Source organism: Ornithorhynchus anatinus, chromosome X5 (genome assembly GCF_004115215.2).
Source record: "Ornithorhynchus anatinus isolate Pmale09 chromosome X5, mOrnAna1.pri.v4, whole genome shotgun sequence".
NCBI lineage: Eukaryota > Metazoa > Chordata > Mammalia > Monotremata > Ornithorhynchidae > Ornithorhynchus > Ornithorhynchus anatinus.
In genome coordinates, this window is record NC_041753.1 from 10,059,471 (window position 1) to 10,073,198 (window position 13,728).

The following is a 13,728-nucleotide window of genomic DNA, read 5'->3' on the forward strand; positions in this document are numbered from 1 at the left end:
GAGACTGTGGGTGTCCTGGGGCTCTAGGAATCAATGGCTCCTGGGCTTAGTGGCTCTTGGGACTCTGTGGCTCTTAGCTCAGGGGTTCCTAGGGCTCTGGATTCTGGGGCACTGGGGTTGCTGGGGCTCAGGGGCTCTGGGCCTTGGGGGTCTTGGGTCTCTCGGGCTCCTGGGCCTCTAGGGCTCCGGGGCCTCGTGGGTTCTTGGGACTCCAGGGCTCCTGGGGCTCTAGGGATTGGTGACCCCGAGGCTTTGGGGCTTCTGGGATTCTGGGGCTCTTGGCACTGAGACTCCTGTGATTATGGGGCTCAGGGGGCTTTGAGGCTGTGGGGTCTGCAGTTTCTGGGGCCTTTGGGGTCTTGGGCCTACTGAGGCTCTGGGCTTCTGGGGCTCCTGGGGCTATAGGGCTCCTGGGGTTCTTGGAACTCCAAGGTTCCTGGGGCTCTGGAGATCTGGGGCTCCTGGGGCTCTTTGGCCATGAGACACCTGAAGCACTGGGGCTCTGGGGATGCTGAGACTCTGAGTCTCTGGGACCATGAGGTTTCTGGAGCACTGGGGCTCTGGGGCTCTGGGGCCTTGGGGATCTGGATCTCTTGGGTTCTGGGGCATTATCTAGAGAAGCAGCGTGGCTCAGTGGAAAGAGCCTGGGCTTGGGAGTCAGAGGCCATGCGTTCGAATCCCAGCTCTGCCACTTGTCATCTGTGTGACTGTGGGCAAGTCGCTTCACTTCTCTGTGCCTCAGTTACCTCATCTGTAAAATCCCAGCTCGGCCACTTGTCAGCTATGTGACTTTAGGCAAGTCACTTAACTTCTCGGTGCCTCAGTTACCTCATCTGTAAAATGGGGATTAAGACTGTGAGCCCCACGTGGGACAACCTGATTCCCATGTCTACCCTAGCACTTAGAACAGTGCTCGGCACATAGTAAGTGCTTAACAAATACCAACATTATTATTATTATTATTGTGGCTCTTGGATTCTGGGCCTCTAGGGTTCCTGGGGTTCTTGGAACTCCTGGACTTTTAGGGTCTGGGGATCTGGTCTTCTGTGACTTTGGGGCTCCTGGGAGTCTGGGGCTCTGGGACAATGGTGTTCCTGGGGCTCTGGACTCTGGGGCTCCTTGGGCTTTGGGGTTCCTGGGGCCCTGAGGCACTGGGGCTCTGGGCACTTGGGGCTCCTGGGGCTTGATCTTCTCGACTCTGGGATGCTGAAGTCTTGGGTTTCCTGGGGCTCTGGGGATCTGGATTCTGGGGTTCTAGGGCTACGGGGTGGGCCCTGGATCTCCTGGGGTCCTGAGGCTCTAAGGCTCTGGGGCCTGTTGTCTCCTGGGATTCCACGGCTCCTGGGGCTCTGGGGCTCCTGGTTCTCAGGGACCTGGGGGCCAAGGAGCTCCCGGGACTCGGGAGCTACTCTTGCTCCAGGGCTCCTGGGGCTCTGGGGCTCTTGGGGTCTTGGGAATAAGGACCTCCTGGGACTCTGGGGATATGGACCCTTGGTGCTCCTGGAGCTCTGGGGATCTTGCTTCTGGGGCTCTGGGCTCTGGTGCTCTCCGGGCTCTGGAATTCCTAGGACTCTGGGGCCTTTGGGCTCCTGGGGATCTGGGGCTCCTGGAGTTCTTGGTGCTCTGAGGCTCCTGTGGATCTGGTAATCCACGGCTCTTCGGGCTCTGGATCTCCTGGGATTCTGGGGCTCTTGGGCCTTGAAGCTCCTTGGGCTCTGGACTCTATAGTTCCTGGGCTTCTGGGGCTCAGGGCTTTGGAACCTTGTGCTCTTGGGGGTCTGAAGCTCTGGGCTCCTGCTTCTCTGGAATTTAGGGATCTTGGGGCTCCTGATCTCTGGGGCTCTGGATTCATGTGTCTCTGGGGTTCCTGGAGCTTGGGAGCTCCGGGGTGACATACCCCAAAGAAGGGGATCCGTCCAAGGTTACTTATCTCCAGGTGCGGAAGAATGAAACAAATGAACACACTGAGTTTTGCTGTGACAACTATGGCTTTAATGCGTACAACCTAGGAAAAGCTATGGCTTTAATGCAAAAACCTACAAAACAGCTGTGGATCGAAATACACCCAAACCATAAGAAGCAGCATGGCTCAGTGGAAAGAATATGGGTTTGGGAATCAGAGGTCATGGGTTCTATCCCCAGCTCTGCCACTTGTCAGCTGTGTGACTTTGGGCAAATCACTTCACTTCTCTGGGCCTCAGTTACCTCATCTGTAAAATGGGGATTAAGACTGTGAGCCCCATGTGGGACAACCTGATTACCTTGTATCCCCCCCAGCGCTTAGAACAGTGCTTGGCACATAGTAAACGCTTAACAAATGCCATCATTATTATTACTATTATTGAACTACAGGTGTTGCAACCTCTAGCATCCCACGAACAAAGTTATTACATTCCCTAAAGTCCCACTATCTCGCCCAACCACGGGGCAGTTTGCACGCATGAACTAACCTTAATCCCAGATGGACAGGTCCTTTTTCCCTTTCTAGTCCTGGAGGATCCTTTAAGGAGCCTCGGATTGGGCGTCGGGTTTGTTCACTGTGGTCGGGTGACTGCGGACAGATTCAATCATTCATTCATTCAATCGTATTTACTGAATGCTTACTGTGTGCAGAGCACTGTACTATGCGCTTGGAAAGTACAATTCGGCAACAGATAGAGACTATCCCTACCCAACAACCGGCTCACAGTCTAGAAGGGAGAGACAGACAACAGAACAGAACGAGAAGACAGGCATCAATAGCATCAAAATAAATAGAATTATAGATATATATAGAGATATATATATATATACACATCATTAATAAAATAGAGTAATAAATATGTACAAATATACACAAGTGCTGTGAGGTAGGGAAGGGGGTAGAGCAGAGGGAGGGAGTGAGTAAGGGCGATGGGGAGGAGAGGAGGAGCAGAGGAAAACGGGGGCTCCGGCAGGGAAGGCCTCCTGGAGGTGAGCGCTCAGTAGGGCTTTGAAGAGGGGAAGAGAGCTAGTTTGGCAGATGTGAGGAGGGAGGGCATTCCAGGCCGGAGGTAGGATGTGGGGCAGGGGTCGACGGCAGGACAGGTGAGAACAATGCACAGTGAGGTTAGCAGCAGAGGAGCAGAGATCTCAGGGCCGGTCTCACACTCCACCCTGTGCCCACAGGTGTCTGTTTAAAGGCTCTCCCTCATTACCCTCGGATCCAACCACAGGTCCCCAGGTGTAAGCATTATTATCATTTTCATTACCTCTATTAGAATTTCATTATTTTGCCTTTTCCTTCTCTTACTGAAACAGAACTTGGCAAGTTTTCCAACAAAACAATCCTGAAGACAGATCTACTAGTTAGTGGGACAAGAATAATCATTAGAATGGTATCTATTAAGAGCTCAGAGTGTTGCTGTGACTGCATAAATGGGTCCTACAAGTAAAAAAAAACTTCCATGTTCACATCTCAGAGTGCTGCCCCACTGTACAGCTACTCACTCTTTGCCCTCTGAGCCCCAGGGGGAATACGCCTGGCAGGGAAGAGAGTGTGTGAGTGGCAATGTGTGAACCAGTACCATTATAATGAATTGCTTTGCTCAGGTTCTCAGACCTCAAATTTCAGGGCCAAGAATCTTCTGTCACTTTATGGAAGACTCCATCACAGCAGCATCTTCATATGCCGAACACTTTGCTAAGCACTAAAGAGAAGGAGTGTGGCCTGGTGGAAAGAGCATGGGCCTGGGAGTCGGGGGGACCTGGCTTCTAATTCCGGCTCCACCACTTGTCTGCTGTATGACTTTGGGCAGGTCCCTTCATTTCTCTGTGCCTCGGTTACCTCATCTGTAAAACGGGGGTTAAGACTGTGAGTCTTATGTGGGAGAGGGACTGTGTTCAACCCCAGCCTGTACAGTGCCTGGCACATAATGAGCACTTCACAAATACCAGTTATTAATACCTTTCCCTCATTATCCTAAACCTCACCCACAGCTCCACATATGTTACACCTCGCCCTCAGCAAGCTCAGGCCCCAACCACCGGTCACCAGGTGTAGCCCCTCTCCCTCAGCTTCCTGGGTCCTACCCATTTGTGCTCAGTGCTCAGCATCTTCTACTCAAACCACAGGTAACCCACAGTAAACACTCTCTCTCAGCATCCTCCCCACCACCCACCGGTCCCCAGATGTAATTCCTCTCCCTCAGCATCCTCGGCCCCACACATCGGCCCCCAGCCATAATGCCTCTCTTTCTATACCCTTTGCCCCAACGACAGGCCCCCTTCTCCCTCATTAACCTTATCCCCTCAGCATTCTCGGCCACACCCAGTGGTTCCCAGTTGTGACTGCTCTCCCAAATTATCCTCACCCCATCAGCCACCGGTCCCCAAGCTGTAAACCCTCTGTCTCATTATCCTCAACCCCACAAACCACCCCAGGTGTAACACATTTCCAACAGCATCCTCGGCCCCAACCACTGGTCCCCAGGTGTAAGCCACTCCCCACAACACTCAGGATCCTCATCCCCAAACAGCAGTCCCCAGCTGTAACCCTTCTCCATCACTGTCCTCGGCCCCACCCACCAGGCCCCATTTGAATCGATCCATCAATTATATTTGACTCATTCATTCAATAGTATTTATTGAGTGCTTACTATGTGCAGAGCACTGTACTTGGAGTGTACAATTCGGCAACAGATAGAGACAATCCCTGCCCAGTGATGGGCTCACAGTCTAATCGTGGGAGACAGATGGCAGAGCAAAACCGAACAAAACAAAAACAAGACATTATCAAGATAAATAGAATCAAGGAGATGTACACCTCATTAACAAAAAAATAGGGTAATAAATAATATATACAAATGACCTCAGTGCTGAGGGGAGGCGAAGGGGGAAGAGCAGAGGGTGGGGGGGATGGGAAGGGAGAGGGGCTCAATCTGGGAAGGCCTCCTGAAAGAGGTGAGCTCTCAGTAGGGCTTTGAAGAGGGGAAGAGAATTAGTTTGGCGGACGTGAGGAGGGAGGGCATTCCAGGACAGCGGTAGGACGTGGACAAGGGGTCGACGGTGGGACAGGCATGAACGGGGGACAGTGAGGAGGGGAGTGGGAGGGGAGCAGGAGGGGAGCGGCAGAGGAGCGGGGTGTACAGGGTGGGCAGTAGAAAGAGAGAAGGGAGGTGAGGGAGGAGGGGGCAGGGTGATGGAGAGCTTTAAAGCCAAGAGTGAGGAATTTTTGATTCGTGCCAAGGTTGATAGGCAACCACTGGAGGTTTTTGAGGAGGGGAGTGACTTGCCCAGAGCGTTTCTGCAGGAAGATGATACGGGGCAGCGGAATGAAGAATAGACTGGAGTGGGGAGAGACAGGAGGAAGGGAGATCGGAGAGAAGGCTGACACAATAATCCAGCCGGGATATTATGAGAGCTTGTACAGCACGATAGCCGTTTGGATGGAGAGGAAGGGCAGATCTTGACGATATTGTAAAGGTGAGACCGGCAGGTGTTGGTGACAGATTGGTTGTGTGGGGTGAATGAGAGTGCTGAGTCAAGAATGACACCAAGGTTGCAGGCTTGTGAGATGGGAAGGATGGTCGTGCCGTCCACAGTGACAGGGAAGTCAGGAAGAGGATAGGGTTTGGGAGGGAAGATAAGGAGCTCAGTTTTGGACATGTTTAGTTTTACGTGGCAGGCAGACACCCAGGTGAAGACGTCCTGGAGGCAGGAGGAGATACGAGCCTGAAGGGAGGAGGGGAGATACGAGCCTGAAGGGAGGAGGAGAGAACAGGGGAGGAGATGTAAATTTGTATGTCATCTGCACAGAGATGATAGTTGAAGCCGTGGGAGCAAATGAGGTCACCGAGGGAGTGAGTATAGATGGAGAACAGAAGAGGGCCAAGAACTGAACCTTGAGGAACCCCTACAGTTAGAGAATGGGAGGGGGAGGAGGAGCACGCAAAGGAGACCGAAAATGAATGACCAGAAAGATAAGAGGAGAACCAGGAGTGGACGGAGTCCGTGAAGTCATGGTGAGATAAGGTGTAGAGAAGAAGGGGATGGTCTACAGTGTCAAAGGCAGCTGAGAGTTGGAGGAGGATTAGGATAGAGTAGGAGCCATTGGATTTGGCAAGAAGGAGGTCATGAAGGTCATGCTCTGACAGTGTCAGAGCACTGCAGTAAGGGGTTAGGAGAGTGCAATGTAACAATATAACAGAGTTGGTAGAAATGTTTTCCGCTTTATTCTCAGCCCCAACCACCGGTTCCCTGGCTTAACCCCTCTCCATTATTATCCTGGGCCCTAAATACCGGTCCCTCTCCCTCAGCATTCTCAGCCCTTCCCACCAGTCCCTAGCTGCAAACTCTCTCTCTCAGCATCCTAGGCCCTGCCCACCAGTTCCCAGGTGTAAACCTTCTCCCTCATTATGCTCGGCCCCACCACCAGTCCCCAAGTGGAACTCCTTTCCCTTATTATCCTTGGCCCCAACAACCGGTCCCCTGAGTAATCCCTCTCCCTCAGCTTCCTTGACCTGAACCACCCACATCCAGTCCTAACACTGCTCCCTATTTATGCAATATGCCAACTACTGGTCCTCAGCTGTAACATCTCTCCCTCATTACCCCCCCCCCAACCACCAGTCCCAAACCACAACCCCTAATTCCTTCATTAACCTCGACCCCAACCGCCCCCCGACCCCCGGCCAGGGTAATGCCTCCTGCTCAGTATCCCTGGCCCCTCCCACAAGTCCCCAGGTGTAACTGCTCCCTCCTTATCCCAGCACACAAGCAACCATCTCTAGTTGTAAACCCTCTTCCTCATTATCCTCCACTCCATCTACCATTAACTAACTTTAGTCCCTCTTCTTAAGCCTCCTCGGCCCCACCACCTGTCCCCAGCTGTAACCCTTCTCCCACATTATTTTCATTGCCAACCCCCACCCCCAGAGAAGCAGCGTTGGCTTAGGGGATAGAGCACAGGCCTGGGAGCCAGAAGGACCTGTGTTCTGATCCCGACTCCACCACTTGTCTGTTGTGTGACCTTGGGGCAGTCACTTAACTTCTCTGGACCTCAGTTACCTCGTATAGAAAATGGGATTAAGACTGTCAGCCCCATGTGGGACATGAACTGTATCCAACTTGATTAGCTTGTGTCTACCCCATCGCTTAGAACAATGCTTGGCCCATAGTAAGGGCTTAACAAGTATATAATGACTATTATTTTTTTATTAACATTATTATCATTATTCTATGGACTGTGTCCAACCTGGTTAGGATGTACTTGCCCAAGCGTTTAGCACAGTACCTGGAACGTAGTAAGTGCTTAACAAATAACACAAAAAATAAACCCTTTCCCACAGTATCCTCGGCCTCAACCAAAGGTCCCCAGCTGCAAAATCTCTCCCTCATTGTTCTCGGCCACGCCCACATGTCCCAACGTATGACCCCTCTCCTTTAGCATCCTCGGTCTGACCCATTCATTCAATAGTGTTTATTGAGCGCTTACAATGTGCAGATCACTGTACTAAGCGCTTAGAATGTACAATTTGGCAACAGAAGGAGACGTTCCCTGCCCAATGACGGGCTCACTCTCTAAACGGGGGAGACAGACAGTAAAGCAAAACAGAACAAAACAAAAACAAGACAACATCATCATGATAAGTACAATCAAGGACATATACACCTCATTAACAAAATAAATAGGGTAATGAAATAATATATACAAATGAGCACAGTGCTGAGGGGAGGGGAAGGGGGAAGAGCAGAGGATGGGGGGGAGGGGAGGGGAGGGGAAGCAGAGGGAAGGGGGGCTCAGTCAGGGAAGGCCTCCTGAAGGAGGTGAGTTCTCAGTAGGGCTTTGAAGAGGGGAAGAGAGATAGTTTGGCGGATGTGAGGAGGGAGGGCATTCCAGGACAGCGGTAGGACGTGGACAAGGGGTCGATGGCGGGACAGGTGTGAAGAGTGAGGAGGGGAGCGGGAGGGGAGCGGCAGAGGAGCGGGGTGTACAGGGTGGGCAGTAGAAAGAGAGAAGGGAGGTGAGGTAGGAGGGGGCAGGGAGATGGAGAGCTTTAAAATCAAGAGCGAGGAGTTTTTGATTCGTGCCAAGGTTAATAGGCAACCACTGGAGGTTTTTGAGGAGGGGAGTGACATACCCAGAGCATTTCTGTAGGAAGATGATCCAGGCAGCGGAATGAAGAATAGACTGGAGTGGGAAGTAACTACCTGTAGCCGCTCTCCTTCAACATCTTCGTCCCCTCCCACCTGTCCTCAGGAGTTCCCCTCCCCCCGCCCCCCGCTCAATATAATCACCCCTACCCAGCCCCGGGCCCCACCTGTAACTCCTCTCCCTCAGCATTCTCATCCCCAACCACGGGTCTCCAGCTCTGCCTCGTCTTCCTCATTATCCTCGCCCTGAGCACCGGCCCACAGTTGTAGCAATTAATTCTCCAATAAATCATATTTATCGTGCCCTTACTGTCTGCAGAGCATTCTGCTAAGTGCTTGAGCGAGTACAATATAACAATAGGGTTATTTGGCACGTGCCCTGCCCCCAAGGAGCTTACACTCCAGAGGGTGTCAACCCCCTCTCTCACTACCCTCGGCCCCAATCACCAATCCCCAGCTGTAACCCTCTCTCTCTCATAATCATCGGTCCCACCCACCAGTCCCCATATGTAACCCATCGCCTTGAGCATCAACGGCCCCGACCACCGGTTCCCAGCTGCCACCCTTCAATTATCATGTGCCCCACTCACCAGTCCCCAGAGTGACCTCTGTCCCTCATTACTCTCGGTCCCTGCCTCCCGTGTATCTCCTCCCCCTCATTATCCTCAGCTACATCCACTGGTTCCCAGGGATACTCTCTCCCCCTCAGCCCGAACCACCGGTCCCCAGGTGGAACACCTCTCCCTTATTATCCTTGGCCCCAACCACCGATCCTTAGTGTAACCCTTCTTCCTCAACATCCTCGGCCCCACCTCTGCTCTGATCAGTGTTTGGAGCTGCTGCCTCACTCAGAAAGGTGTAGCATAGGGAATACAGAGACAACAGCTCCAAGTCAGACACTCTCAATCCCATTCCCTCCCGGGAAGGCTCAGAACATGGCTGCGTGTCCATATACTGAGCGAGGGGTGCTTACCTGGGTGAGGCTTCAGCACATCTGTTCATTAGCATAAACCTGCCTCAAGAGGACACAGTCTCAGAATTGGGGAATGACAACTTCTTTTCTTTTTTCCCAAGATCGAGTAACACTACTCGATCTACCCATACCTCCCTTAGTGCATGTAGTCGTGAATCAGGCACTTTGAGAAATGGCCAAAGACAGCAGGCGCCGCCCCGACCTGCAAGAGTTTAGATTCTGCCACTTGTCAGCTGTGTGACTTTGGGCAAGTCACTTAACTTCTCTGGGCCTCAGTTACCTCATCTGTAAAATGGGGATGAAGACTGTGAGCCCCCCGTGGGACAGCCTGATTCCCCTGTGTCTACCCCAGCGCTTAGAACAGTGCTCTGCACATAGTAAGCGCTTAACAAATACCAACATTATTATTATTATTAGACAGAAGACAGACTTGGGCGTCTGCTATTTGGTTCCCATTGCACGAATAGCTCTGGGATATGTGGGCTGGGAGATCTGCCTTGGACCTCTAAAATATGCTGCAAACCCTGAGGTACGTCTGTTGAACGACAGTAATAGGTGGAATGGCAGAGGGAGGACCAATTGCAGGTTTCTCCTCCTCCTCTTCCGCCCATCATTTTCAGGTATTGGGTAGTGTGAACCAAGTAGAATGAATTTCGCTCACAGGGAATGGAACCCGGGCCACAACAGTGAGGCCGCCAAATCCTAACCACTAGACCACAAGGGAAGACATAAGGAACCTGACAACCAGATTACTGACGTCGCTCACATACGGTGGTGAAAGATGACTCTGCCCCAGCCTCGGTGGGGCTGGAAACCCGGGGCGACAGGCAGCCTACCACCCAGCCACAAGGCTTTTCTAGGCCAACATCTCACCTATGGATAGTGACCGCTGGGCCCCAGCTGGAGCCTCTTTCCCTCATCTCCCTAACTCTTGTAGTTCCATTTCCTGTCCAATTTCCGAATATCTGATGTAAAGAAAATGGGGGAGATGGGAATCAACCTCTCGCCATCTTAGAACGGGGTTGGGGTGGGGAGCGGAACCAGAGGGTGATATTCGGTTAGAATTGGAGGAGCACGGGTGGAAAAGCAGCCTCTTTTGGGTGATTCGAATGCGGTGTGTCTTAACTGCGACAGCAAACAAGGCAATCCAGACCCAAGAACACAAACTTCCCGATTGCTGCTCACTATTGGCTTTAAAGCACTCCAGCACCTTGCCCACTCCTATCTCACCTCGCTTCGCTTCTTCTACAGCCCAGCACGCATATTTCTCTCCTCTAGTGCTAACCTTCTCACTGTGCCCCGTTCTCGTCTGTCTCGCCGCCAACCCCTGCCCACGTCCTGCCTGTGGCCTGGAACACCCTCCCTCCTCAAATCCTCCAGACAATTACGCTCTCCCACTTCAAAGCCTTATTGAAGGCACATCTCCAAGAGGCCTTCCCAGGCTAAGTCCCACTTTCCCTCATTTCCCACTCCCTCTGCATCGTCTTGACCTGCTCCCTTTGCTCTTCCCAGCCCCTTCCCAGCCCCACAGCACTTATGTAGTTTTATTTATTTGTATTAATGTCTGCCTCTCTCCTTACCCCACTCCCCTGACTGTGAGCTCGTTATGAGCAGAGACTGTCACTGTTTGTTTTTGTATTGTACTTTCCCAAGCGCTTTCCCAAGCACGCAGTAAGAGCTTAATAAATAAGACTGAATGAATGAATGTCACTGTTGCAAATTCATAGGAGTCCTGGCTTGTTAGAGGTCCTGCCAGCCCAGAGGCAGGGACATGACCCTTCGGGAATTAAAGCTCTTCCCCTTCGGAAGCCTCACCACCTGCCCTGGGACCAACCCAATGAGGATTGGAAGAGATGGTTGAAAAGTATCTAGTCCTCGCGGGCATTTCGGCCAATAGCCAGTCCTGATTAAGCAATGAGGGGAGGGAAACATGTTTCTTTCTACAACGGGTTGGAACAGTGTACTGATGAGGGAGGATGGGGCAGAGTTTGGGTCCAGGGTGATGAAAGGTGCTGACCCGACTGGTCCTAAAGTTTCCTCCTGTGAGTGTTTGTACAACCTGATTAACTTGCATCAACCCCAGCGCTGAGAACAGTGGTGGGCAACTGGTGAGTGCTTAGCAAATGCCATAATTATAATTATATTGATCATTGCCATTATTATTATTATTATTGTTAGGGAAAGGAGAGACGATTTTGAACAGTGTGAAGTAGGGAGCTATGAAAGAGCCTGTCAGGGGTTCCCTTGGGTAATCGGTCATTTTAGTCATAGATTGGTGACTAGATTATATTCAGAACTCACCAAGTGACCCCGAGCCTATTTCAAAGGTTCCGTAACAATCGAGAGGTGTCCCAAAGGGTATTGGCAGTGTCCCTGCCCGCTCCTATCCCTGGAGGTCTCTGAATGCCCTCCAGGCCTCCTAGGGTATAGGTACAGCCTTGGGAGAACCCGTACTGTCTTGCGAGCTGTCCCAACAAAGATGGGGGCCTGAGGGGAGGGCTGTATAATATAGGCAGATCCATCAATCAACCAATCAATCATATTTATTGAGCGCATACTTTACATACATACAAGAGCAGAGCAGAAAGTACTAAGCTCTTGGGAAAGTCCAGTACAACAGAGTTGGTTAGACATGAACCCTGCCCAGGAGGAGCCTACAGTTTAGAGAGGGAGAGAGACATTAATATGAAGAAATAAATTACAGATATGTGCATAAATGCTGTGAGACTGAGAGTGGGATGATTAAGGGGTGCAAATCCAATGCAGAAGGGCGTGGAAGAAGAGGAAGGGAGTGGCTTAGACAGGAAAGGCCTCTGGGAACAGATGTGATGAGATTTTGAAGGAGGGTAGAGGTACCAACACTTGCCGGTCTCACCTTCACAATATCGCCAAGATCCGCCCTTTCCTCTCCATCCAAACTGTTATCGTGCTGGTAGAAACTCTCATAATATCCCGACTGGATTATGGTGTTAGCCTCCTCTCTGATCTCCCTTCCTCCTGTCTCTCCCCACTCCAGTCTATTCTTCATTCCGCTGCCCGGATTATCTTCCTACAGAAACGCTCTGGGCATGTCACTCGCCTCCTGAAAAACCTCCAGTGGTTGCCTATCAACCTTCGCACGAAACAGAAACTCCTCACTCTTGCCTTCAAAGCTCTCCATCACCTGGCCCGCTCCTACTTCACCTCCCTTCTCTCTTTCTACTGCCCACCCCAGGCACTCTGCTCCTCTACCGCTTACCTCCTCACGGTCCCTCGTTCGCACTTGTCCCGCCGTCGACCCCTGGTCCACGTCCTACCGCTGTCCTGGAATGCCCTCCCTCCTCACATCCGCCAAACTAAGTCAAAGCCCTACTGAGAGCTCACCTCCTCCAGGAGGCCTTCCCAGACGGAGCCGCCCCCTCCTTCCTGCTGCTCCTCCTCCCCTCCCCTTCCCCCCCTTCTCCCTCTCTCTGCTCTTCTGCCTTCCCCTCCCCACAGCACTGTGCATGTTTGTATATATTATTTATTACTTTATTTTGTTAATGAGGTGTATATCTACATGATTCTATTTATCTTGATGATGTTGTTTTGTTCTGTTTTGCTTTCCTGCCTGTCTCCCCCGTTTAGACTGTGAGCCTGTTACTGGGCAGGGATTGTCTCTCTCTGTTGCCCAATTGTACATTCGCTTAGTACAGTGCTCTGCAGATAGTAAGCGCCCAATAAATACTATGGAATTAATGAATGAAAGGTAGAGTGATAGTCCGTCGGATATGACTGGGGAGGGCATTCCATTCATACATTCACTCATTCATTCATTCATCCATTCCATCGTATTTATTGAGCGCTTACTGTGTGCAGAGCACTGTACTAAACGCTTGGAAAGAACAATACAGCTACAAAGAGAGACAATCCCTGCCCACAACGGGTTTACAGTCTGGCGGGGTGGCGGGGGGAGGACGGACGGGATAGGACATCAAAACAAGTAAACAGGCATCAGTATAAATAAAAAGAATTATAGATATATGCATATATCCATACGTGCTGTGGGGAGGGGAGGGGAGAAGAGGGGAAGGGCAAAGGGAGTGAATCTAGGTGGCGCGGAAGGGAGGGGCAGCTGAGGAAAAGGGGGCTTAGTCTGGGGAGGCCTCTTGGAGGAGGTGCGCCTTCAGTAGAGCTTTGAAGCGCGGGAAGAATGATTGTTTGGCGTATTTGAGGAGGGAGGTAGGACGTGGGCCAGGGGTTGTCAGCGAAATAGGTGAGATCGAGGCACAGTGAGAAGGTTAGCACCAGAGGAGCAGAGTGTGCGGGCTGGGATGTAGAAGGAGAGAAGGGCGGTGAGGTAGGAAGGGGCAAGGTAATGGAGAACTTTAAAGCCAATAGTGAGGCGTGTTTGTTTGATGAGAAGGTTGCTAGGCAACCACTGGAGAATTTTGAGGAGGGGGGTGACAAGCCTAGAACATTTCTGTAGAAAGATAACCCGGGCAGCGGAGTGAAGTTTGGATTGGAGTAGAGTGGCAGGAGGTTGGGAGGTCAGAAAGAAGGTTGATGCAGTGATCTAGGCGGGATAAAATGAGTGACTGCAGTAACGTGGTGCGCTTTGGATGGAGATGAAAGAGCAGATCTTGGCAATGTTATGAAGGTGCCACCGACAGGATTTGGTGACG